Source organism: Bombyx mandarina, chromosome 03, assembly GCF_030267445.1.
Source record: "Bombyx mandarina strain Sakado chromosome 03, ASM3026744v2".
NCBI lineage: Eukaryota > Metazoa > Arthropoda > Insecta > Lepidoptera > Bombycidae > Bombyx > Bombyx mandarina.
The window spans coordinates 9,172,474-9,185,424 of NC_143210.1; the positions used below are offsets into that span (position 1 = coordinate 9,172,474).

At 33.4% G+C, this 12,951-nt stretch overlaps 1 protein-coding gene across 1 annotated transcript in view; it reads left to right on the forward strand.

Annotated features, from left to right (window-relative positions):
- Positions 1-3,264: 3,264 nt before the first annotated feature.
- The window catches only part of LOC114251575 (estradiol 17-beta-dehydrogenase 11), a 54,316-nt gene continuing 44,629 nt past the window's right edge, over positions 3,265-12,951 (forward strand). The window contains exon 1 of the mRNA XM_028185894.2: positions 3,265-3,538. The gene's annotated coding sequence lies outside the window, so the exon portion shown is untranslated. The remainder of the gene's footprint in view (positions 3,539-12,951) is intronic.

Genomic DNA, 12,951 nt, shown 5'->3' on the forward strand with positions numbered 1-12,951 from the left:
TCGACGTGAAATCTTCTTTCAAGCAAAACAAACAAAATATATTTTCACATTAATTAGCTTAATAATAAAGATATTACCTACATTTCACCCATTTTCAGCTGTTATGTTTTTCTAAGGAGATTGATAATGACACATATTTTTGTAAAGTAAAATAGTCTAGTAGATAACCAGCTAATGTCTACATGTAACGAAAAGAAAATGCGAAGTCGATGATTAGCTAATTATATCTCGCGATTGCTGACACATCACCGCGTGTTTCCGATCACACATGACCTACTTTCTAGTCGTACAAACGAACTTTTTTTTTATGTCGATCCACAGATCAAACCGTTTCTTTAAGTTATAGTGACAAAGAAATAACATTTAGGTAGAGAATGGCTAAGGTCACTACTGTATTTTCTGCCGCGAAGTAGAACGCGTTTCAGTTTGGAGGGTGGGACAGCCTCGTCCTATACCTCAGCCTCATCCTATACATTATACTTGAGACTAAGCTCTGTACTATAAACTGGAACTTAGAACTCATGTTTCAAGTTGGATGGTGGCATTCAAGTTGTGATATGATGGTCAGGTATCCACCTTACGAGATGGACAATTAATTCGTTTATCGATCATGCGCAGTGAAAAAAGTTACAATTAGGTATGTACTTATAATTTGGCTAATATGTTGTAAGTAAACCATTAGAAAAAAACTAAAATAATAGATTGACTTAGTTTTTCTATTATTTTGAGTTGAGTTGGATTGGGTTCGCAATTTTTTTTTTTGTTGTTGTTAGATAGAAACAGTTTATTGACACGCCTGAGCCACGGGGGAGGCCTAAGTATCAAGACATGAATAATTACTACGTGTCGGTAATCCGAATTACATACTATTACTGGACCACCCTACCAAGGGCGGTTCCGGTTTCTAAGGATGAGGCAGCTGTTGTGCTATAAAACTAAGACTTAGAACTCAATCGTCGTGGTCTAAAGGATAAGATGTCCGGTGCATTCGTATCTAGCGATGTAACGGTGTTCGAATCCCGCAGGCAAGTGCCAATTTTTCTAATGAAATACGTACTAAACAAGTACTTAACAAGTTCACGATTGACTTTCAAAACACAAGTTGGCCTGTGCGTCGGATACAACTACTTACTCGGAGACTAATGACATTTGAAACGGAGCATGCCAATAAATTACTGTAACAAAAAATATTAATGACTAGCTGACCCGGCAGACTTCGTAGTGCCTCATTCGATAAATAAAAGACCTAAACTTTTGTATAAAATAAAACAAACAAAAGGAATCCGTCTGACTGACGGAAACCGTCAGCAATTCATTTATATATATATATATAGATAATATAGAAGAAAATAGTGAACGCGAAATCAAACAGTTATAATTGTGAAAATTATATCCTACAATAAATACTACAATCTACGTACGGCTCTCGGAAATCGAAGATAGCGTGTTTTTTTCGTATTTGACGTGTCTTGAATTGTATAAAAATGATGTGTTAGCTGTTGAAATGTTGATACTTATTGAAGGTATTGTAATGAATTTTAAACAATGCGATTCCCGGGTTGTCGCTATATTGTTTTCTTAAAACGAATATAAGTTTTCATTGTTATTCTTGCTCCAAGCGGAACAGCTGAGATAGTATAAAGATACATTATAGATCAATCAAATCCAAAATACAATCGAAAAGCAACAATGGCATGTATGACTTCAATAATAATTACGTTTATGACTGAGTGCTATTCATGTTTTTCATGAATTATTTGCTATTTACCTGAGACAATGAGTAATTGTGTGAAAAACGATTTATTTCATTTAATGGTACTATAACAGAAAATCTTCCCTGCATTGCTAACAGCAACTGTACCAATTCTCATCAGAATATAACAAAACTAGCGACCGGCCCTTGCTTCCCTTCGGAAACTAATTTATTATTGATTTCTCCACTATTTAATGGATGTGATAATACATATAAACCTTCCTCTTCAATCACTCTATTTATTAAAAAAAAACCGCATCAAAATCCGTTGCGTAGTTTTAAAGATTTAAGCATACATAGGGATAGAGAAAGCGACTTTGCTTTATACTATGTAGTGATGAATGGTTGTGAAATGTATAGATATGAAATATACGTGCAAAGATTTATTTGTATTTAAATGGATTATGACTTATATTAAAGTTGTATTGATTCTATATGGAGAGAAGATGTCACGACCCATCAGAGTATTGTCATTACAAATACCAAATTATAACAACTGTTTTACCCTTAATACCGAGTCCACGTGTGAAAGAGCTATGCATTAGATCCGCGCGGGTAGGTACCACCACCCTGCCTATTTCTGCCGTGAAGCAGTAATGAGTTTCGGTTTGAAGGGTAGGGCATCCGTTGTAACTATACTTGAGACCTTAGAACTTATATCTCAAGGTGGGTGGCGCATTTACGTTGTAGATGTCTATGGGCTCCAGTAACCACTTAACACCAGGTGGGCTGTGAGCTCGTCCATCCATCTAACCAATAAAAAAAATAAAAAAAGATGCTATAAAACTTTTGCCTGCAAATTTTTGGAATAGACCAAAAGTTTGATAGCCTCTGAAAATCTACAAATATTTGTAAATTTTCATGAATTTTTTGATTTTAATGGAACTGCTCCCGAAGTGAATTTAGAGAGACTACATAACTACAAGTCCTACTTATTACACTAGGCACTACTTATTACACCTATAGTCATCTCTGATTAAAATCTCATAGTTCGTAAATACGGCGACGGCGTAGATTTTCTCCAGAAATCCTGGAGCCACAGCGCTCATCCACTGTGCGTGTGCAGAGATCTTTTTTGCCACGTACCATCCGGCTTTGGAATTTGCTCCCATGATGTTTTCCGAGCGCTATGACGTCCTTTTTCAAACGAGGCTTGTGGAGAGTTCAACTGTAGGCAGCGGCTTTGCTCTGCCCCTGACATTGCTAAAGTCCATGGGCGACGCTAACCACTCACCGTCAGATGAGCCGTACGCCCCTCTGCCTACAAAGACAAAAAAAAAGGAATCTGATGATGAACGCACGGGCTGAACGTATCCCGTGCGATTCTTTACCGCCCCTTTTTCTTATTTTGCATAATCAAACGTAATTGAATAGCATCCAGTAAAAAAAAAAGACAAAAAGCGGGACATTCTTACTGTCAAATAATCATTTACATACTACTTAAGTGTCACATTAGGTATGTTTTGACGCCACAAAGAAGTCACCCTAGGCCGACGAAGGTCGGTCAGTTAGCTCAAGGGTTGCAACTCAATGCGCGCGCAGAGGTGAACCATCTAACATCGTTCACTGCTCAGTCGATCTGCGGAGTTGCGCGCCGACACCGGCCGGCGCCAAAACAACTAAATTATTATACTTATACACTACCGCGATAAAATAATATAAATAAACCAAAAAAAGTGCAATAGCATTTTCGCCATAAATATTAAATATAATCAAAATAGTATTGTGCCTATACAAGTGAATGTGTATAAAGGTCGTTTATCAACAAAATAATATAATTTTTTGGTAAGTAGATGTTTGTTGATTTTATGTTAGGTAAACGTTTTCGCATACTTCACATGGCTCGAAAGTGTTTCAAGGCGATCGTGGTTCTGTGCTCTTATGTTAGACGTACTTCTAAGGCTTCATGTAACTAATTATTCAGCTGAATCTGTTAGGTAAATAATGTTTGAACTATTAACACACGTGTTTGGTTCAATGGTGCGTTAACAAAATAATAACGTTATTTCGTATAGGTTACTTCCTGTGTGTTTTCATAAGAACATGTTCATGTCAAGGACACAAATCTCAGGAAAATAATAATTTATGATTAGTTCTACTTTCAACGTATTAATTTTATTAGTTGTATAGGTTATTTTGAATTGACTTTAAATTATCTTTACGGCTTACCAACTTTTTTACATTTTGCTTAGAATTGACTGAGGCCGTCACAAACAGGCTGTTGTGAAATCTCCAGGTTTATTAAAAATGTTTTAACTTTAATGATGAAGGTCATTTTTTATTTATGCAATTGCAAAATGCAATTTGCATATATATATCAAATTAAAAACGAAGGTCAGGTTCGTGTTTAAATCGATTTGAAACGAGATGGTTTCGCCATTTGCATAATTTCTATTCAATTTTGAATAATTTAATTTTGCTAATACGGAACACAGATATCCTCAAGGAGCCCATAATTTCTTAAATGTTTTCCTATAAATAGTATACAGTACCTAGTTTTCAAACTCAACTATTGAATTATTGTTAATGGATGACAGAAAGTAGACACAACCGAACATAAAATTATAAATATTAACAGCAGGGCAATTATTTTTGACGAATCACTACTAAACTGCACTAAACACCGTGACCTCATTACCTAAATAACTTGTTAGGTTTCATTTTTTATTAAACTACGATTGTCCTCTATAATTGACGGAAATTATTTTAAAGGAACGTGTACATCATTTATACGAATTTAATAGAATTTATTGGGTATTTTATAAAACTGCATTTGGAGGATGCCCACGCGGCCATGGTCACAATACATAAATTACTCTGCATCCGTTAAGAGTTTTTGCTATTTAGCAAACATACATTCAAATTGGGTTGATCATTTATTTATCGTCGTTTACTGCCGTTATGGACATACTTATGGAACATAATCGTAGAAAGGCGTGAAATTAGATTATTATTATTATCCACTAACATCAAAAAAATATCTTTTATTTCTTTGTTATGTTGGGTATGTTCAGTTTAAGTAAGACGACCGGTGTATTCGTATCAAGCGATGCGACTATGCTCACACGGTTCAGGCTGATGAACCGGTACGAAGTTTTCCACGGAAATACATATTATGTACTTGAGATATTATATATATACTTACTTAGATGTTCACGAATTTCCAAACCGAAGGAACGGCATTGTGTAATCAAAATCAAACATGTCAAATTTTTAAGTTTTCGTAGTTGTTTACGGCATTACTTATTGAAAACTCGCAGCGGTAAGTATCGTCGTGCTGCCTATTTCTGCCGGAAAGTAATCATACGTTTCAGTCTGAAAGATGGGAAAGACTCTACAATAGAATTTGTACTTTATTCTCATTCCTCAAGATTGGTGACGACGGCATTTTCGTTGTGATACCTCTGGATTCCGTTAGCCAAGTAACTGCAGCGGGCCGTAAACTCATTCGAAAAAAAAAGTTTCATTGTTGATATAGAATAAAAAATATATTATATATTATGAATGTTATTGTTACCGACATTTTAACGTGTATTTCCAATTTTGTTTTCAAAAAATGATTCCAAACGGAATAAATAACCTTAGATAGCATTTGATTTATGCTGTTCACTTTAACATCAATCCATTTATGAACTACGCGGATCTAGTTTACCTTAACAACAGCCTTACTCACTTATTTTGTAAGTAAGGTCTATTGCCTTACTTAAGGCGCCGTCTATTCTCAAAATGAACGTGAAACAAATCGAATTACGTAAATTGTACAGTTTTGATAAAAATATACATTAAAAACTACGAAGTTATACTATTGTTTGTACATACATATTACATACATATACATATTTACTAACAATCACGCCACATTAACTGTTCCCGTGATAAGTTCGTAAAGAACTTATGTTACAGGTACCAGATAACGGAAATAAATGTAAGATTTTTATCATACACTTACATATATTTAATATACATCCATAATCCTGGAAAAGACATTTATATTTATCATACAAATATCTTCCCTTGGCGGGATTCGGACCCGCGACCCCCTTGTGTAGTGACCATGTCACTTACCACTACACCAGACGGCCGTTGTAGATTTTCAGTGACACTGACACTTTAATCAATAGACCAATTAATAGACATTTATAACTAATCGCTTTGTTTTTAGTTTAAATTAATTTAATACTAATTTCCTTCAAATTAAATATGATGAGCGATTTTGAACTTAATGTTCAGCAAAACGCGTTTTAAATCGCGATTGACAGTGCCTTAATAATAGACAACCTTAGTTCGCGTGACGGCACCATAAAGGCATGTCGTAATGGTAAGCACTTGTCCGTCCTTCCGGAGTGCCTACAAGTACATGAGCGTGTCGCCGCCGGTTCTATTACGATTACGAAACATCACACGAACAAACTTTTCGATCTTGAACTAAGAACCAGTGGTTAATACCTAGGTAGGTACGTATTTATTACGTACGTAAATGGATTCCCCAGCGTAAAAAAAAAAAAAGGTACGTATTTGGAAGTGGTAACATCCAGTTTTAATTTTGATTGTTTGTTATCTTTCTCAGCTATGGGAAAAACATTAAATGACCTTGTAGGTACATGTAATTATATCCAATTAAAATATGTATAATTGTTTATTTTCTATGAAAAATCATTCATATATTTATTTTGTGTAATTACAAAAACATAATTATTATTCTAAATATTTTGATATGAAGATCTTAAAGTGCAATTCACTAAGTTTAAAAATAAGCAGAATAAATTTATAAGCTAATTGTAATTTTTGATGATGACTCTCAACTATTGTTATTTTTGTTTTTTTTTTCAAATTCAACAATAATGAAGTCTAAGAAGAACGACGTTAAGCGTAAAAGTTTTTTGACGTGTATGACGCCACTGATGTTATTAAGACGTAAATTTTGTTTTTACGTATGTTTGAGCCTTGAGCAAAATTAATCCCTAGATAATTATTCTAGATACTAGCGACCCGCCCTCGCTTCGCTTCGGAAACTTTTTATTTGGTTTCATGTGTGTTTTAAACACACATGAAACCAAATAAAATAAAATAAAATAAAAAAAGTAGCCTATGTTCATCAGGGACAATGTCGGCTTCTAATGGAAAAAGAATTTTTCAAATCGGTCCAGTAGTTTCGGAGCCTATTCGAAACAAACAAACAAACAAATCTTTCCTCTTTATAATATTATTATAGTATAGATATAGATATAGAGTATAGATATAATAATATATAGTGATTTATATCTTTAAAATTTATTTCATCAATATGCCGACATATTTTTCTGAGTAACATGCTATCATCTATCTATCTATCTATATATTATAAAAATGAATTGCTGTTCGTTAGTCTCGCTAAAACTCATGAACGGCTGGATCGATTTGGCTAATTTTGGTCTTGAATTATTTGTGGAAGCTCAGAGATGGTTTAAAAGGTAGATAATTAAGAAAATGCTCGGAATTAAATAAAAACAACAATTTTGTTTTCCTTTGATGTGTCCCCCGTCGGACGAATTCGGATTCCTTTTGTTTGTTTTAAGTTTATTTTATACAAAAGTTTAGGTATTTTATTTATCGATTGAGGCACTACGAAGTCTGCCGGGTCAGCTAGTCTCAACTATATTTGCAAATGAAATTTTTTAGGCCCTTTTTAATGAGACAATCTAAATATTATCTAAATATCTAGCAGGTTTTTGGTAGGGAGAGGCTTGTTTGTGACTGAAAAGTCAAGAGTTAACACAATCTCTGACTGAAACTCATCTTAGTTTCACGATGGATTACTTACTAGGAAGTTGGATAGGAAAATAGAAAAGGTTTTGAAAAATTACTGTCAGATTTTTTTTATTTCAATTTATCTATCTATGGCAGAGACAACAAGACATTTATGCTCTTACTAGCTGACCCGGCAAACATTGTTTTGCCATATATAAGATTTCTAGGGAATTTCTAGTGTAGAAAAAACAAACTAACTTATTGTAAGTGTGTAAGGATGTGGTAAATGAGTGAAAGAGGTATGTAGTGCTGTGAACGATGAGGGAATATATAATAAAAATAACAAAACCTCATTCAACCACATAATACCTCATTATAACAAAAAAAATATGTCCAAATAAAAAAAAATATGTTAGGGGTGGACAACCCTAATCACTTAAGGGTATAAAAAATAGATAGTAGCTGATTCTCAGGCTTACTGTATATGCATAAAAAATTTCATGAGAATCGGTCAAGCGGTTTCGGAGGAGTATGGGAACGAACATTGTGACACAAGAATTTTATATATTACATGATAAATTGATTTGTTTTTGAAAATTCGTCGTTCGTAAAGCCTCCAATAGTTGCGTGTGTAATAATAATATGTAATAGTAATAGTGTGTAATAATAATAAAAAATACTAACAGCATATAGATATTATGGTCGTTGATATACTATAACAAGGTAACACATACTTATGTACGTCCGGTGAGGGTTGATGTCGATTAAAAATTTACTAAGACTACATTTCATCCTATACACAACATATTATGTACTACAACATACATAGGTAACAATAAAATTTACTACTTAAATGTAAATTATGCACCTTAGATACAAGTTCAAAGAACATAAATACAAAACCACGGGAAATGTGGTTTGTAATGTTACAGGTATTCTGTTCTGTCTCTCTATTGTAGTTACGTAATAGAGTTTGGAAACGATCGAGAAGGCCGCCCGGTCTCCTAGTAGGTAGTACACGTCTGATCAATCGCCTTGGATCTATCATTTTATATTAAATGTTTATATGACAAGTAACAATATACTTAATGTCATCAGATAAAATATACAAGACAGTTCAAGGTTACGTCTAAACAGAGTGTGTATTTTTTTTTTCAGAAACCGTCTAAAAATACGCGCCTGCTTTATAACAGCTTTATAACTAGTGTTAGTATTAATTATCTTTCATTGATATGATGTTTTTAAAATACTATGAATGCTTAAAGATGCATCTACCATTATTTACTCTGTACTAACTTTAGTTGACTGGTAGAGAATGCCTTAGAAATTAAATTCGCCAATGTAAATATTACATGAAGTGTAATAAATAAATGTATGGAACATGTAAATTTGAAAGGTATGTCACTGTCATGTTTACCGGCCCCAAGCTCTAAAATATACCGAAAATATCGTTTATACGATCCGAAGAAGTAAATAAAACAAGAACATGTTTTTTGAGAAAAATAATTTTGTATTCGAATTACAAAACCATGTCGATAAAACTAGCTCTTTGAATATTGTATTACACTTAGCAACGCTAAATTCGGACACGTTCGAAAGTATTTAATGGAATAATTTTTCGAAGTGTAATCCAGGCATCGTATTATGGTGAAAGCAGCGGCGAAAGCGGACGCGAAAAAAAAAAACGATGAAATCTCATCGAACAACGGTGTATTTGGCATAACTGGTTAGTTTGTGACTTACAAAGTGGCAGCGGGAAAAATTGTGACCGTGACATTGAATAAAATGCGTTAATAACATTATAGACCCTTTTACCAATATACCTGTACTGGAATGAATTTCTACTTAACGTATAAGAAAGGCATTCTAACTTTGATATTTCTTTATTAATACAAAAACATAATTTATTAATGTTGTACAAATAAGGGAATAAGTGTTATTATACTTATTTATGTGTTTCACCATTTTCGTTTAGATGTTATCATCGGCCCTAATTAATAAATAAATAATAAAAAAAGAACGAAAGCAGAACAGACGTACTCATCGTTGCCCGGTCATGTCATTGACCAAAACAAAAGTACTCCATTCAATCTAGGTTATATATAAACTCTGTGCGAAATTTCATCCACTATCGTGTTGTTAACTGATTACCGAAGCCCATAGACACATCACTATGAGATATGAGATAGTATTCTCAATTTTTTAAATATGTAGTATACCGTCACTGATTTACGGCAGCAATAGGCAGGATTATAGAATTTCGGGTCGGTTATATGATTCTGTCTGTGTATTTTTGGAGGCCTATAATACGTTCTATCACCAGAAAAATGTAAATATGAATTTATTGTTTTTGATTTTTTTTACTGGAATTACGTACTAAAAGCAATTTGAAATTGTCAACAGTTTCTAATGTGTCGTCGTGTAAATACACATCACACATCACATACATACACATACACAATATAGGTACATCTTGATCAACGTTTATCATTCAGTGGGATACGAAACGAAGCACAGTCGCTTGGAAACGTAAATTTTGGAAGCGCGGGAATAAAAGGAGAAGGCGAGCACTTTCCTAATTGTTAAGACAGTTCTGTCGCTCTTGTGTCTGGTGTGATAGCGTTGAAAGAAGCAATTTATAAACACTAGTGTTCGTCTACAATGGTCATTGATACCTGAAGATTTAAATTCAATTTACGTAGTGCATCTTCTCTTATCTTTTATTATTACCATGTCTGTTTGTAAAGGTGGTAACTGTTTACAAATTTTATAGCACCAAACCTCGTCAAGTCTAAGAATGGTAAAAATTATATATAGTTGACAAAATGAGGAAAAAGGTACTGAATCTTTTGTTTTTGCCTATTTATACAAGACTTAAGATTGTTTTAAAATTAAAAAATAATCATTTTTATATTACCATTGTATGTTGCTCGGACTAAAAAGAGAATAGTAGGTACAGATAGTACTAAATTTAAATGTCTTTTTTTAAAGTTATTTTCAAGGATGCTTCATTTGATACCACAGAGGAGTGCGTTATCACAAGTTTATAAACTCATAATTTTGTTGAAGGAAAGAAGACATTTGTTAAGTTCCATTTAAAACTACCTGATTTTTTACGCCAATGTTACCATACCAATGATAGAACATTAAATTCAAAATTCAAATCCAAATTCAAAATCATTTATTTCAACTTAGATGTCAGTATGACACACTTGTTGAATGTCAAAATACAAATAACAATGTTAACTCTACCATTACCTATTGAAAATTGTTTTTGCTCCTTTTTTTGCATCTTCCCAACTTGAGTTTACTGCTGCGACCTTTGCGAATTTATTATCACATATAGCGTATTTTCTGCTATCGTTACACACCTTAATGTTGCAATTGAGTTGTTAACTCATTTTTTTGACAGTGTGCTCTTGTATGCTGTCATGGTCTGTGAATTATTAATGTCATGTATGTTGAGTGGCAGCGAGTCGAAAGTTATTGTGGGACCGTAACAAAGGTGGTTTCAAAATGACAAGCTTTTTAAAATTATAGTTCATCAAATAAGAAACATGCAATGGCTTGAAATTTGATAGAAAGAATAAATTTGAATTGCCTAGGTTTTAAATAACTAGAAAACTGACTAATATTTCATCAAATTTGTTTGATGTTTGTTGATCATGTTCGAACAAACAGATTTAACATAAAAAGAGAAACAGATTGAAAAAATGCAGTAATTTAGAGTCAGCTACATTTGTTCAAGTAAACATAATATTAGTATTGTATCTTTGTTTGTTTGTAAATGACGTCAACGTCAACAATATTTAATTTTGTGGTCTGGGTTTTATATTATGTTATATAAGTCGAACAAAATAAAACAATTTACGTATCAACGAGAAGATGGACTCTAATCCTTTGATTTATTAATAATCAGCAAAAAAACCTCGCTAGCATGAAACGAGTATTTTTTAAAAGGTAATTAAAAAGCAAAAAAGGTTGAATAAAATTGCTCATGGTTTATAATTTGTGGAATGGATTTAAAAACCAGTATCTGTCCGTTAAAATGTCTATCTTTAAATGATGAACTTACTTTTTTGTCTACCTATCTATCAGTGGCCTCGAGGGGCTATTCTGACTTCACCCTGACTGGTGGCGAGCTCACGGGGCTCAGATAAGTCTGATTCTTTTGGCGCATTTGAGAAAGCAGATCGAAGAGCATTTTTGTGGCGGTAGCCATCTACAGAAGCTATTTTTTGACTGATGCCTGAATCTCACTAAATAAATTTTCGAAATAAGCTTATATTAATAAAAGTTCCGAACAACAATATTCGGAACGTTGGTCTTCCAAGCAATATCACTCGCTCGGTGGAAGATCTTCCTTCCCTTTGCCTTTATTCCTAAATTTTCAGTGTGGAAAACAGTGGCACGTGCCGATGTGCCACATAATTTATTTATTGTAAATAGTGTCAATTATGAGTTGCAATTCAATGATGCCCATCAATCACCACGCTTTTTTTATTTCGGGGACTGTTGCGAATCTACGTAAAACCTCGTGAACAAGAACGAACACATCGAAAGAAAGGTGGCTTTAAAGGTGAAATGTGTTGACAACTAACCGAATGGCCGACTTGTTATACTTAATTATCACATAAATGACACCTAAGAAATAGCGGACGAAGTAGTTTGCTTGCTCTTTTACCGGTCTCAGTTATTATTTTGTTTTAAAGGAATTCGTATACTTTTCGTAAAATTAATTTAATCTTTGCCTGCTAATGTTGTTTTGCATTGACCGATTAAAACTCCTTTAAATACAAAATTATTTAATATACACAACAGATACTAGTTCGTTTTGATTGCAATAAAAGAATATTGTAACGATCTCTGCCTATGTGCCGTCTCTAATCAATTCTGAACACGACTGCAATAATACAGCGTGCATCATGCGTCATAGTGCCATGTAAGATCTTGAATGGTCAGTGTGCTGTTTTTATAGGACCGATTTTGTCAAACATGAGTTTTGTATCTATGCAAATTTAAGTTCCAAAACAAATAATTGTAGAACATCAGCTGGCGACAATGCGCTTAGAAGTAGCACAGAAGTAGTCACTTAACATGCATTCTTGATACACTCGCTACCCAGTCCAATTACTATAGATTACAGAACAAAGTTATTTGAGTGCTTAATTTTGTGTAGAGAAAGTTACGTTAAAACTAAAATTTATTAGGTGAGAATAATATATAATAAATACAGAATAAAATGTATTTCTACTTTCATTTTTACGCTTAGTAAAACGTTTCTGTCACTGCAAAAAGTGGCCTACGTACTAGTTTTCGTTCAGAAAGACGTCATTAGAATATATTTCAACACAAAAAGTTCAATGATTACTAGGGCAAACATTTCAAATACATTCCAAGCCAAAACTGAACATGGCGTTTTTTGGTAAGAGTTAAATCATTACATTTATTAACAGTTTCTATATACCGTT